The sequence below is a fragment of the Cebus imitator genome, unplaced genomic scaffold (assembly GCF_001604975.1).
Source record: "Cebus imitator isolate Cc_AM_T3 unplaced genomic scaffold, Cebus_imitator-1.0 Scaffold7, whole genome shotgun sequence".
Lineage (NCBI taxonomy): Eukaryota > Metazoa > Chordata > Mammalia > Primates > Cebidae > Cebus > Cebus imitator.
Window position 1 is genome coordinate 7,265,502 of NW_016107322.1, and position 12,227 is coordinate 7,277,728.

General features: G+C 34.6%; 1 protein-coding gene and 1 long non-coding RNA gene across 4 annotated transcripts in view; one reads left to right on the forward strand and one right to left on the reverse strand.

Moving 5' to 3' along the window:
* Window positions 1–12,227, forward strand: part of LOC108312071 (SAM domain-containing protein SAMSN-1) — a 118,023-nt gene that overhangs the window by 68,406 nt on the left and 37,390 nt on the right. The gene's annotated exons all lie outside the window — the stretch shown is intronic.
* LOC108312113 overlaps window positions 1–12,227 on the reverse strand; it is a 199,390-nt gene that overhangs the window by 46,797 nt on the left and 140,366 nt on the right. The gene's annotated exons all lie outside the window — the stretch shown is intronic.

A 12,227-nucleotide genomic window follows, 5' to 3' on the forward strand; every position in this document is an offset into this window, starting at 1 on the left:
ATCTGGAATAAAATATGTGATATAAAGTGTAGGTAATATATTAGATTTACTCTTTTCCCATTTAAAAAAAATGGTGTCTATAAATATTTAAATTCTGTTATTACTTCCCTCCCCTCCAAAAAAAAAAAAAAAAAACAGATCTCTCAAAAGATTGTCTTCATTTTTGTGTTTACATAGCATTGATAACATTATTTTAATATTTTTAGTAAATTATATTGCAAACATAAACCAAATAAGACAAGTTAGGAGAAAATGGAGTCTAGAATACGTTAAACTGTATCTCATGGTTCAACGAGGCAGACTTGAATCGAAGAACTTGCTACTTGCAGTCATACAGAGTAACAGCACGGGCATTCCAGGAACTTGTGAGTAATGTGCATTTTTCAGTCTGCCCCAGGACCATGAAATCAAAACATACATTTTAACAAGATACTCAGCAGTTCTGTGAGCACTTTAAAATTTGGAAATGATGTTCTAGATTGATGGTTTTTAATCTAGGCCGAATATTTGAATCACTGAAGAGCTTAAAAAAAAATACTGATGATTGGGGTCCATCACCAAATATTCTGATTTACCTAATATAAAATGTGACTGGGCATCAAGAATTTTTAAAGTTTTGCAACCTGGCAGCACATTTTTCTACTTTTGAAAAGCCTTAGAAGTTAGTTCACTAATCCATGCATTCATTCATTCAGGTATCCTTCAACGCAACAAGTATCTATTAAATCTTTTTTATGGACAATATGGGCAATACACTGAAGATACCAAGGTGAATAAAACAAAGATCCCTGCCCCAATAGGATTTACATTTACTGGGGATGACAGACAATAAATAGGATAAGTAAGTTAAATGTACAGTGTGCTTGATAATGATAGGTCCCAAGAAGAAAAAAAAAAAATTAACAGAAAAGAAGGATTTGAATTATGAGGCACTACGGCAGTCTTGGTGAGAACCGGGCATTTGAGAATAGACTAGAAGAAAGTGAAGGAGCTGGCCTTGGGATTGGTGTAGGAAATTGTACTACAGGCTGACAGAAGAGCAAGTGCAAAGGTCTTGAAATGGGACTGTCTCTGGTGTGTTTGAGAAACAGTACAGCAGAGCACATGGGGAAAGAACAGCCACAAACAGCTGGATCACAGAGGTCATTCTAGGTCATTATAAGAATGTTGGCTAGTATTGACAGATTTTTGAGAAGTGACAGAATCTGACCTACAGTTTAGTGGGTACATTTTGGCTTTTGTGTTTCAAATATACTGAAGGGAGTGAGACAAGTTAAGAGGCTATTGCAGAAACCAGGCGAGAGAGAACTGTGGCTCAGGAAAAGGAACAGCCCAGTAGAGTTGGATGTTGGATGTTGAGAAGACTCTAAATTTGGGATCTATTTGTACCTGTTGTATCCATTTAGATATGATTAAGAAACTTACCACATGCAGTCTAAAGACTGCAAACAGAAAGTTTCCACTGCCCTGTCCCATTCTTCCTTCCAGTTGGTGCCTGCATTCCAAGGAGAAGTGGCCTCGTTCCATTGCTTATTGCCACCAGAAATTCACCGCAAAATTGATGTCTCACTTTCCAAAAGCTTCTGCTGCTTCCTTAAACATACAATTTTCCATTGGATTTTATTTCAATTTGTAGTTCACCTTTTAAATAATTTTTAGCCTTGATCACTTCACTCCAAACAAAGTACTAATTCATTTTAGCTTTTCCATTTTACAGAATATGAATCTGTAATCAAGATTTACCCCAAGCAGGTAGCAAAAGTTTGGGGCCAAATGTATTAGCTATACTTGAAAAGTGTTCAGACAATATGCAGAAAGATCAGGAGATGAATAGCTAGAGAAAAGACAGAAGTTTAGCCTCCCCTTTGTTTGGAAATTTGGATATTGCATTTCATAGGAAGCATTATAAGGTCAGACTTTACCAAGATGCTGGATTTGTTAAAAATCAATTTAATCAGGCACTTATCTCTTTAATCTTTCTTTGTCTTGCTTTGGAGATAAACGGTTTCAAAATTCCTGAAAATTGTGTGTGTGTGTGTGTGTGTGTGTGTGTGTGTTTGTGTGTGTGTGTGTGTGTGTGTTTACAATAATGGAATCAAGTTCTTACTCTACATAGCTGTTTCCAAAGTTAGCATTACCAAACAGATCCATTTCTCTTCCTTTCTAGTGTTAAAGATTTGGATGAACTTTCAGAAACAAGACATTCATATTAGCTTCTTAGTAGAGAACAAAAATGTCGCGTATTAAGAATTGATTAATAATAGAAGAAGTTTTTAAACTGTCTTTGTTGGTAGATGAAGTGATTCTTGCATAGATAGAGAGAGGTGTTTGTCACCACAAGCTGGCTAAGTTCCCCTCCTTTTATGTGAAGAGCTTTGAGGTTTTTCACCTAGTCTGTATTAGTTTGCTGTGGCTGCCATAACAAAACACCACAGTCTGAGTGGCTTTAACAACAGGAATCTACTTTCTCACAGTTTTGGAGGTTGGAAGACCAAGATCAATGTGCTGGCAAGGTTGGCTTCACAGAGAGCTATCAGGGAAGGATTCGTTCTGGGCCTTTCTTTTTGACTTATAGATGGCTGCCCTTTTTACTGTCTCTTCCTCTGTGCCTGTGTGCTCCTGATGTCTCTCTCTCTGTGTCCTGACATCATCTTATAAGGACACCAGTAAGAATGGATTAGGTCCTACCCTAATGGCCACATTTTTTTACCTGATTATCTCTTTAAAGGCTTTGAATCCAAATATAGTCATGATCTGAGGTTCTAGGTGTTAGGGCTGCAAACATAGGAATTTGTGGGAGTCAGTTCAGCTCATATAGTCCATGAGCTTGTACTAAATGGAAGTGAGGATTAGGTTTTTAGTTGCTTCTTTCCTTCCAATTACTCTAGATCTTTCTCCACTTCCAGTTGACCAATCCCCTAATGCTGCCAGCCCCAAATTTGACTTGCCTGCCTTTTGCCTTCACTCTCCAGTCTTTGCTATGCTTCCCTTCCTCCCATCCAAATGCAACTCTGCTACATCCCATAGACCTCCATTAGGAATCATTTGAAAACTAAAAAGTAAAACATCTGTTCAACTCCCTTGATTAGTGCTTTCTGGCTACATATTAAAAGTAATTACAAAAAACGTGATTACTTTTGCACTAACCTAATATTAAACTCATCTGGGGCATTTTCCAAAAATACCTATGTCTGGGCCCTACTACCGGATCTTTTGGTTTCGTTGGTAGAGTGAGGCCCATGTTCCTTTGATCTGACCACTGTCATATGTGTCTGTCTGTGCTTCTCTTACCCTAAAATGCTCTGTGCATTTTTTTCCAACTCATGAACTCTTATCTAATAGAATTTTAGGTGGACTGTCATTACCTCAAGAAAGCCTCAACAAATCACCCCAGAACAATGTATTGGGGGCTGTCTGGAAGAGCAGAAGGCAACATGAACTAAAGGCATAGAGACCTGAGTGTGAACATCTTACTTGATATTTCTTAACCAGGGGACTTTGAACATTTTCTTAAGCTTCTTCAGCCTCATTGTGGCAATCAGGAAAAGGGAAAGTCTTAAAACATGTCACATAGGGTTGATGTGAGAATTAAGTAAATTACCATATGTAAGCTTCCTAGCTGGTAATACATGTCCACTTCATAATCTTTCCCTCCTTTCTGTTTTCACAGTGCTGTTCCACACTTCTCTGTGTGTGTGTGTTTTTTTTTTAACTCATGGTTTATTTCAGTATGTACTCCCAACTAGATTTACCATCAAGAACAGAGGATCAGAGGATGTATCTTACTCATATTTGTATCCCTGTGATTTTTGTTGAGGATTCAAGAGGGATTGAACTCCGTCTACCTAACTTTCAGATTATGTTTGCTTTTTATTACACTTTGGCTACCGCCAAAAACATTCATAATATAAAACGTAGTAGTGATTTCTCAAAATATGTATAGTGAGTGTGAAATGACTAATGGATAATATTAGTCATCTACAGAAATAGTCTGCACCAGAAGATAGTTTGTAAATGGGTCACCGATAAAGATCTGGGCAGCACCCACATCAAAGCAAAGTAACCATTCCTAGACTCAAAATAATCAAGCATCGTAATGCCATCTGTCTTAAGGAAAAAAAAAGTATTAGCAAATGGGTGTTGCTTTGCAGAGAGCCTAGAAATGTGTGGGAGAGTAGAAATTTGCCACTGTGTCTGTAAACAATGCAAAAAAGCTGAAGCAAATATTCCATTTGGCTGGACAGACTTCTTCCCTTAGGTAAGATGTGTATGTAAGGCTAGGAGAAGAACTTCATGTCTCAAGTTTTAATACCATTTAATTGACTTTACTGTGACCACTACATGAATCAAACAAACCTCCAGAAATGATCTGGTGTCCCAGGTAATGCTTCTTCCAGGGGAAATCGTTTTTTGATCAGTCAACATGAATATGCATTTTTCTTGGCAGATGAAATTCTCACAGCAAATCAATGCTTGCTTGGTTAGTATTGCCATTTTTGATATCTTATCAGTTTGGTTTATGAATTAGTCACCCTGAGGTTGTATTATTTTTTCAAGCTTGAAAAATAAAGTTCCCATACTTGTTGCGGTGAGGGCCCGAACCTGGACATAGAGACATGATACCTGACCAAGGTATTGGCTTCCTAGAAGGATTGAGCTAAGTTGCCAACTGGCTTCACTTCCAGGTACATTTTCTCTACATAAGTAAAATGAATACAATAATGAGGTTTCTTTATTATGTTTTTCATAGTTTTAACAGCTTAAATTCCCAGAGTAAGAGTCAAGTCAGATTTACCTTGTATCAAAATCTACATAGTGATATGGTGTTGGTCTCAATATTTGGTTAAAAAGAGCAAATTGGAATTTTCTGGGTTTTTTTCCTCTGAATACTTCACTTGATTATAGCTATGCTACCAATATTTTTAATTAAATAAAAGTGGCTGGGCATGGTGGCTCACACCTGTGATCCCAATGCTTTAGGAGGCTGAAGTGGTAAGATCACTTGACAGGAGTTCAAGACCAGCCTGGGCAACACAGTGAGACTTTGTCTCTACAAAAAAATAAAAAAAATTAGCTGAGCATGGTGGATTGCACCTGTAGTCCCAGCTACTTAAGAGGCTGAAGTGGGAGGATTGCCTGAGCCTAGGAGTTCAAGGTTACAGTGAGCTATGATCATGTCACTGTACTCCAGTCTTGGCAACAGAGCAAGACTCTGTCTCAAGAAATAAATAATAAAAGTAATAAAATATTGAATATATACTTTTTTAATACTTATGATTATAGTTTGTTTATATTGTTAGTTATCACATATTGATCATTGTTTCTTTTATCTTTTGTTTGATTTGTATGTTAGGACATCTAAAAATTTCAAATTACTTTAATATTATGACTATCTCACTGTATTTATTTATCAATTATGAAAAATTCATTACCAATAAAACAAATGTTTATAACTTTAAAAATATAGTTCCTTCAAAGATAACTGTTCTACAGTTATTGAACATTACGTTATAGGTCAAGTAATGATCATAAACTGAGTTCATTTTTACCACTACTCTTAAATTTCAATTCTGCTATTAACCCCTCAATAGACTGAAATATTCATCTAACCAAATCCCAGTTTGCTAAAAGGTAAATAAATATAATTGACAATTAAAAAATTATAGGACTCTATCATCTCTTCCTAACATTCTAACACGACCTTACTGTTTTTTTCCCATCCATTCTTCCCCTATTTGGGATTACATACCATACATTTGCCCCACATAAACATGTCTGTTCTTACTAAGAACAAAAAGCGTTTAAATTCCTAAGATTAGTGGCAGCGGGTGCTGCCTGAGATGGGAATGTTTATAAGCTTTATGATATTAACTGCAGCACTCAACCTCAGGTGGCATAAAGCATGCAAAAAAGAACTTTCTGTCAGTTTTATTATTTCTAAAAAGGTTCCCCTTGAAGCAGAAGAGTGACCTTGCTCAGCTGAGCTGACATATGCCACTGGATTAATGGTCGAGCTCTGCTGGAGGGAAGCTCACGGAAACATTACAACTCCAGAAGCTGCGCTGGCGGTGACCATTAATCAGGGGGACCGAAATCATGCATCAAACACACTCATTTAAAAGTAGTAAAAATGACTCAAAAAAAAAAAAAAACTTTTTGAGAATTAACTTATTGTTTTTCATTACTTGTGTTCAAGGAGATCACAGAATGACTAAATATCCCCTGGGCAGACCTTTGGAAAGGTTACTGCATATCCAGAGGCCAAGTGAATGCAGAGGACTTTTAAGGGAGTTTTTGTTCCAGAAAATTTGATGGGAAACTTGGTTAAAAGGGTTTTGCTTTCCCGACATAATTTTCACCTCTTTATTTAACCATGATTTCAAAGTAATGGGTACTATAAATTTTTGCCTCTTTGTGATAATTTTATTTTATTTAAAAAATTGGAGTGACTGGAATTTAGTAGTGTAAATATGAGATGGGTAAAGTGTTAGGAAATATTTCAGGACACTAAAGTTTTGTTAACATATTCAATTATCGCATATGTTTAAAAGTTTTTAGGCTTAAAAGTACTGCACATTCTTCCATCATGTTAGATAATAAAAAAATTTTCAAGATTTCCTCTCTCTCTGATTATAAAAAAAAAAAAAAAAAAAAAAAAGGCTTACATCTAAGGCCATGAAAGAAATTGCTCAATTTAACTTAGATTATAATAAGTTACTCTTTTTTTTTTTTTTTGGTATCTCCTTTGATTTTCTTTTGGATAAATAACACTATACAAAATACATATGATAAATCATATTAACAGTACAACAAATAGAAAAACCAGTCACTTATTACAAAAACCAGAATAAATTTAATATTTAATTTTATGGTTAATGTAGTAAAGTCTATTGCAATCAGTATTTCAAAGTTATTTTCTTAATTGTTACTTTTTTAAACCATCATCTTCAATATTACCTTCTGTCTATAAGCCATATCCTATATAGGAGTATTATTTAGACAGAATTATTTATTTGTAGAATTATTTGGTTTTGAAGTTCAGTTACAGAATTTAAAAAGTTGATAACTATGTGACTAGTTAAAATATTATTTAATATTCTATAATAAATAGAGAAAATATGCGTGGAACAGTTAATGTCCAAACTTATGGAAGAATAATATATATATATATATTTTATAGATTGAAAATTTGAGTCATCCATCCTTTGAATTGCCCTCTGTTTATCACTAGATAACAAAATTAGTAATGCAAAATTTGCTCAAGGAAATTACTTGAGATGGCAAATGCAAAAAACATGTTACCCATAATTCCTCATTCCTTCCCCACACATCCACTATCTTCTGTAACCTCTGTGGACACAGTTAATCATGACTTTTTAGCTCTGAAAGTGGCTTTGGAACCCTTCTCAACTCAGCTCTTCATGAAACTTTAACAAACTATCCATGCTGGTGCGTGCATTGAAAACTTTGCCAGTTTTACTTTTGAGAGAGAGTTCATCCAGACAATAAAAAATCTCAGTGAAATATTCCTATAACACATACAAAACTTTTTTATAGTGACCTAAATGATGTTTACTAGAGACAGTATTTACTTTTCTCCCATGAAAGCTTGGGAGAGAATTATATTAGATACTAGACAATTTTTTTTTTTTTTTTTAGCACCCAGTGATCTATCTATTTTATATATAGGATACGTTCCACTACTTTTGCTACTTATCATAACTTTAGCGATCACAATCTTTGGATTTAGTGATTATTTCTAAAGAGCCCCTTTTTCAACAATTATACAAATCTACTAATTTTTGAAAATGATTAAACGAATTCAAATTATGTTGATTACAGCTCATTTTCCTCCCAAAATCTGTGATTATTTTAGTGTACCATTATGTAGACAAACTATAAATTAAGCAGGCATAGGCACTCAAAATGCTTTTCATGTACTAAGTAGTCAATACAAATAAGCATAAATGAATGAATGCAAATTTCCAAGTTGACATTTACTATAGATTTTAACTTATTTTATTTTGTATATGAATATAATCTGCTTATCGGAATTGATTCTTTATTTGTCTACCTTTCATTGGAACATGATTCTGTTTAGTTCTTATGGGTTGGAATGATTTGGTCCATGGCACCAATACAGTATACATCTCTCTTAGGGTTGACTCTTATTTATTGATATGGACAGAGTACAAAGTTGAGCCATAGAAGCCACTTAGAGTATTTATGTTAAATTACATGAGGCAAACCCTTATGGTCTTTAAACATCAACAAATTATTGTCATTAGTTGTAACATGATTAAGTTCTAATTTGTTTCTGTGTAACTCTGAGATACATGATTTTTGACATTTAACTTGAGGAGTAATGTGGGATTTGTCATTTGCTATGGTTTTGCCCAAGCCTCACAACTGTAGGATTTTTATCCATTGGAGCTACAGCATGTAGTAACAGCGGCAATTATTGTGCACTAAAATGTTCACAAAAATGGCATCAGAAAAGGGTTTCATAAGTAAGGTGAGACTTAATCCTGCCCTGAAAGAGTAGGCTGGGTTTGAGTAGGTGGAATAAAAAAAGACCAATATTCCTTGAACAAAAAACAGTAAGAGCAAAAGCTTAGAGATATAAATGAGTTTGTCTATAGTGACCAGCAAGAAGTATTAGAAATTCTGTTAAATCATTGTAACCAACATTGCCTGATACCATAAGAAATCACAAATGCACTGCATACTGAGTATGGGTTTTATTTTGTTGACTGAGGAAGAGCTATTTAAATACTCCGAGCCTTAGTTCTCCTCATCTGTGAAGTGGAGAAATTAATGCCTAACTCAGAGGGGGACTGTGTTTATCTAATGAAATAATTATAGTTAAATAGCATGGCATGGAGTTTGGCGATAGAAAGCTCTTGGTAACAGTCATGGCAATGTGGAGCAAGCTTTACATTTTGGAAAGAATAAGATAATAAGACGTGGTACTGTAGATTATTAGAGGGGCAAGAATTTAGGGACAAATGATCTGAAAGTTGTTGCATTGGTTCAAGAATTAGCACATACTTTAGTAAAAATAATGAAAAAAAAAACCTACAATGAAATTTTGAGAAAGAATTGAACACATATATAGGCTGGGAGAATGTGCATTTGCGGTGTATTACATTTTACATTATGTGTCCAAACTCTCCAAATAGAGCAATGAGCAAATGCCATTGTCAAATGGGGCTGGTGAAGGGTTCAGAGGTAGGGCCAAACTAGATCCTCAGGGGGAGCAGGACATTGGCACAGAGCCTTTGGTTGGTACATCTGCTTTGCAGCCTAGAGGCAGGCAGAGAGTGCTAATGGTCTGGGGCAAGCATAAAATTGGGTTCCCTGAGGAAATTCTTAAAGATTTCAAGAAGTGTTGCCATAATGAAAGAGTTCAAGGAGGACCAAGAAGTACCATTTATTTATTTATTTTAGTATTTATTTTAGTGGTATTTATGGGTTTAGTAGTTAGAGAAGAAGAGGGAGAAGGGATCGAAAGTGCACAACAACACAGTTATGCACCTTACCCAAATATTAAGTCACGCTGGAGATGAGATCTTGTTTGGAGACCCCCAAAGTTAGTGGCTGGCTAAGAATGAAAATGAGGGTCAAATTCTTCTGGTTTTGATCAGAAGCTTGATCCAGATTTCTACATAGACTCTCTAATCTTCATTCATGTTCGTAAACACAGGCTGGTCAGTATTCTAGAAAACTGGTTAGTTTCATTCTCTCTATGAAACTAACTTTGCCATAATTTTTATGCTGCTCAGAAAGCAGATCTCTTTGAAAGAAGACAGGATCTAGATTCTGTAATGGAATGGCATTATGTAGGAATGAGTAGACCCAGCAGAATTTTCACAACAGGGAAGACAAATTGAGCAGTTCATGGTAGTGTAATCGTGGCCACATTTTCTAAGGCTTTTCATTTCCTTTTTAATAGCTTTCTAAAGAATTAATGATTCCAATTCTTTTGCCATGTTATGCTTTTTACCTGAAAAAGTGATATTTAAAACATATGACATCATTATTTAATTTTAATATTTAAAACATATCAAAATATTATTTAAGAACTATTTTCAAGTAAAATAGAATTTCATAATATCTATTCCATTCCCAGAAGTATAGCATGATTTATAGTCCATGGGTACATTGTAAATAATGGGAATGACATATGGTTGTAAATTTGAGTCTTTTTTACTCATCAAACTTGTTTTGTTGCATAAAATAGGCTGATATGAATAACCACTTACAGAGGTTATGGATCATGCTGCATTGATTTTTTTTTTTTTTTTTTTTTTTTTTTTTTTTTTTTTTTTTTTTTTTTTTTTTTTTTTTTTTTTTTTTTTTTTTTTTTTTTTATTTTCTTTTCTTTGGGTAATCTTTAAAATGGTTTCAACTTGCAGAAAACATTTCTAGTGTCACATGAACTTCTGAAAGAAAATCTTTACCACGGAAATTTTGATAAAACTTTGTAAAACTGTGGTGGAGTCAGAATCTGCACTTCTTACAGATATTTTTCAGTTGATAGAAAAGTTACTGAACCAGAGAGATAGAGTAGACTAGATTTTGTTCTTAGAGTCCAGATGTACATTGACAATATTTAAAGCATTGATACATGTTTCAACTTTGGGCTGTCTTTATCCCAGGATAAAACGTTAGTGTCAAAGGCAAGGCTTTACAACTCTAGTTGTCTTTTAGCTTTCAGTTTCCTGATATCCCACAGAATTATATTCCTCTGGCACCACATGGCACTGAAGTAATTCTAACTGATTATTTTAAGTGAGTTAAATTTGTTCAACCTCTTCAAAAGATCTGAGCACCTGAGTTAGTTAGAACAATTAAATCCTCCAGTGCCTTTGCATAAAAGCTGACAAGCTTATTGAGATTTAGCATTTTATTATAGTAGAATATTTATACAAGGGTGTGCTGAAACAGAATTCTGATCTTTGAGTGTATTATTAACCAACGCGCTTTGTGCAGTATGTAGAAGAGGTGAAAATTTGTTAGCAGGGTGTGTGTAATTTTTAATTTGCCAGTATATTTCAAGATACTGTAGATGTGTGATTCACATATGCAAATTTTTTCTTTGAAATAGACTGTGAAAGTTTTCCATCAGCACCTTACCCAAATATTAAGTCATGCTGGAGATGAAATCTTGTTTGAAGACCCCCAAAGTTAGTGGCTGGCTAAAAAAGAAAATGAGGGTCAATTTCTTCTGGTTTTGGTCAGAAGCTTGATTCAGATTTCTACGGAGAGACCCTCTAATCTTCATTCATGTTCATAAATGCAGGCTGGTCCATATTCTAGGAAACCAAGTTAGTTTCATTTTCTGTATCAAACTAACTTTGCCATAATTTTTATTCTGCTCAGAAAGCAAATCTCTTTGAAAGAAGACAGGTTCTAGATTCTGTAATAGAATGGCATAGGGGAGGGTCTAACAAGGTGGAGTTCCCAAACTCCACAGCATTAAGGATAGGAATGGAACACACCTGGATGCAGGTATGGTAGAACCCAAAGAGAAAAGAGAACATTTTCTTATGCCTTTTTTTTTAAATCAAAAGGATTTTCCCAGCACAAGGGTGGAGAATTTTTATAAAGGAACTTTTTGCAAGTTCTGGTTCCAACAGTGTCCTTATTGAGAAGAGCTAGATGATATTTAAGAACAATGCCAGCTTTATATCATGAAACAACCTTCTGTAATAATTAGATTGTTTTGCAAAACTAGGGAAGAAAGGAGACTAATTAAAAATCTTCTTAATTGCTTTTATATTATTTTTTGATTGCATAGAAACACACATACACGAATGTGTTCAAACACCCCAGCTGACCCTAGTTCAGCACTATTTTTGTGTAAGCCACGTGGATTCTGTGGAAGAGGGTTAAGTGCACCATGTTATTGCAGATAGTCTTCAAAACAGCAATCCAAGGTCACATGTTTATATCAGAAAGTTAGTTGTACTAAAATGAATTTAGGAAACACAACTTTATTTTCTTCCCTGTCTGTACTTCCAAACAACCATGGTCTAAGCTATATTATGATTTTCTTTTTTACAAATTGATTCCATATTAAAGTTCTGAGACCACTAACTTTTATAAATTATTTTTAGCTATTATATAGAAATATTTCTTTTTAAAACCCAACATTTTTTTATGGAGAATTTTAAATATATGCAAAAGTAGAGAGTAGCAAAATCTATCCCCATATATCCACC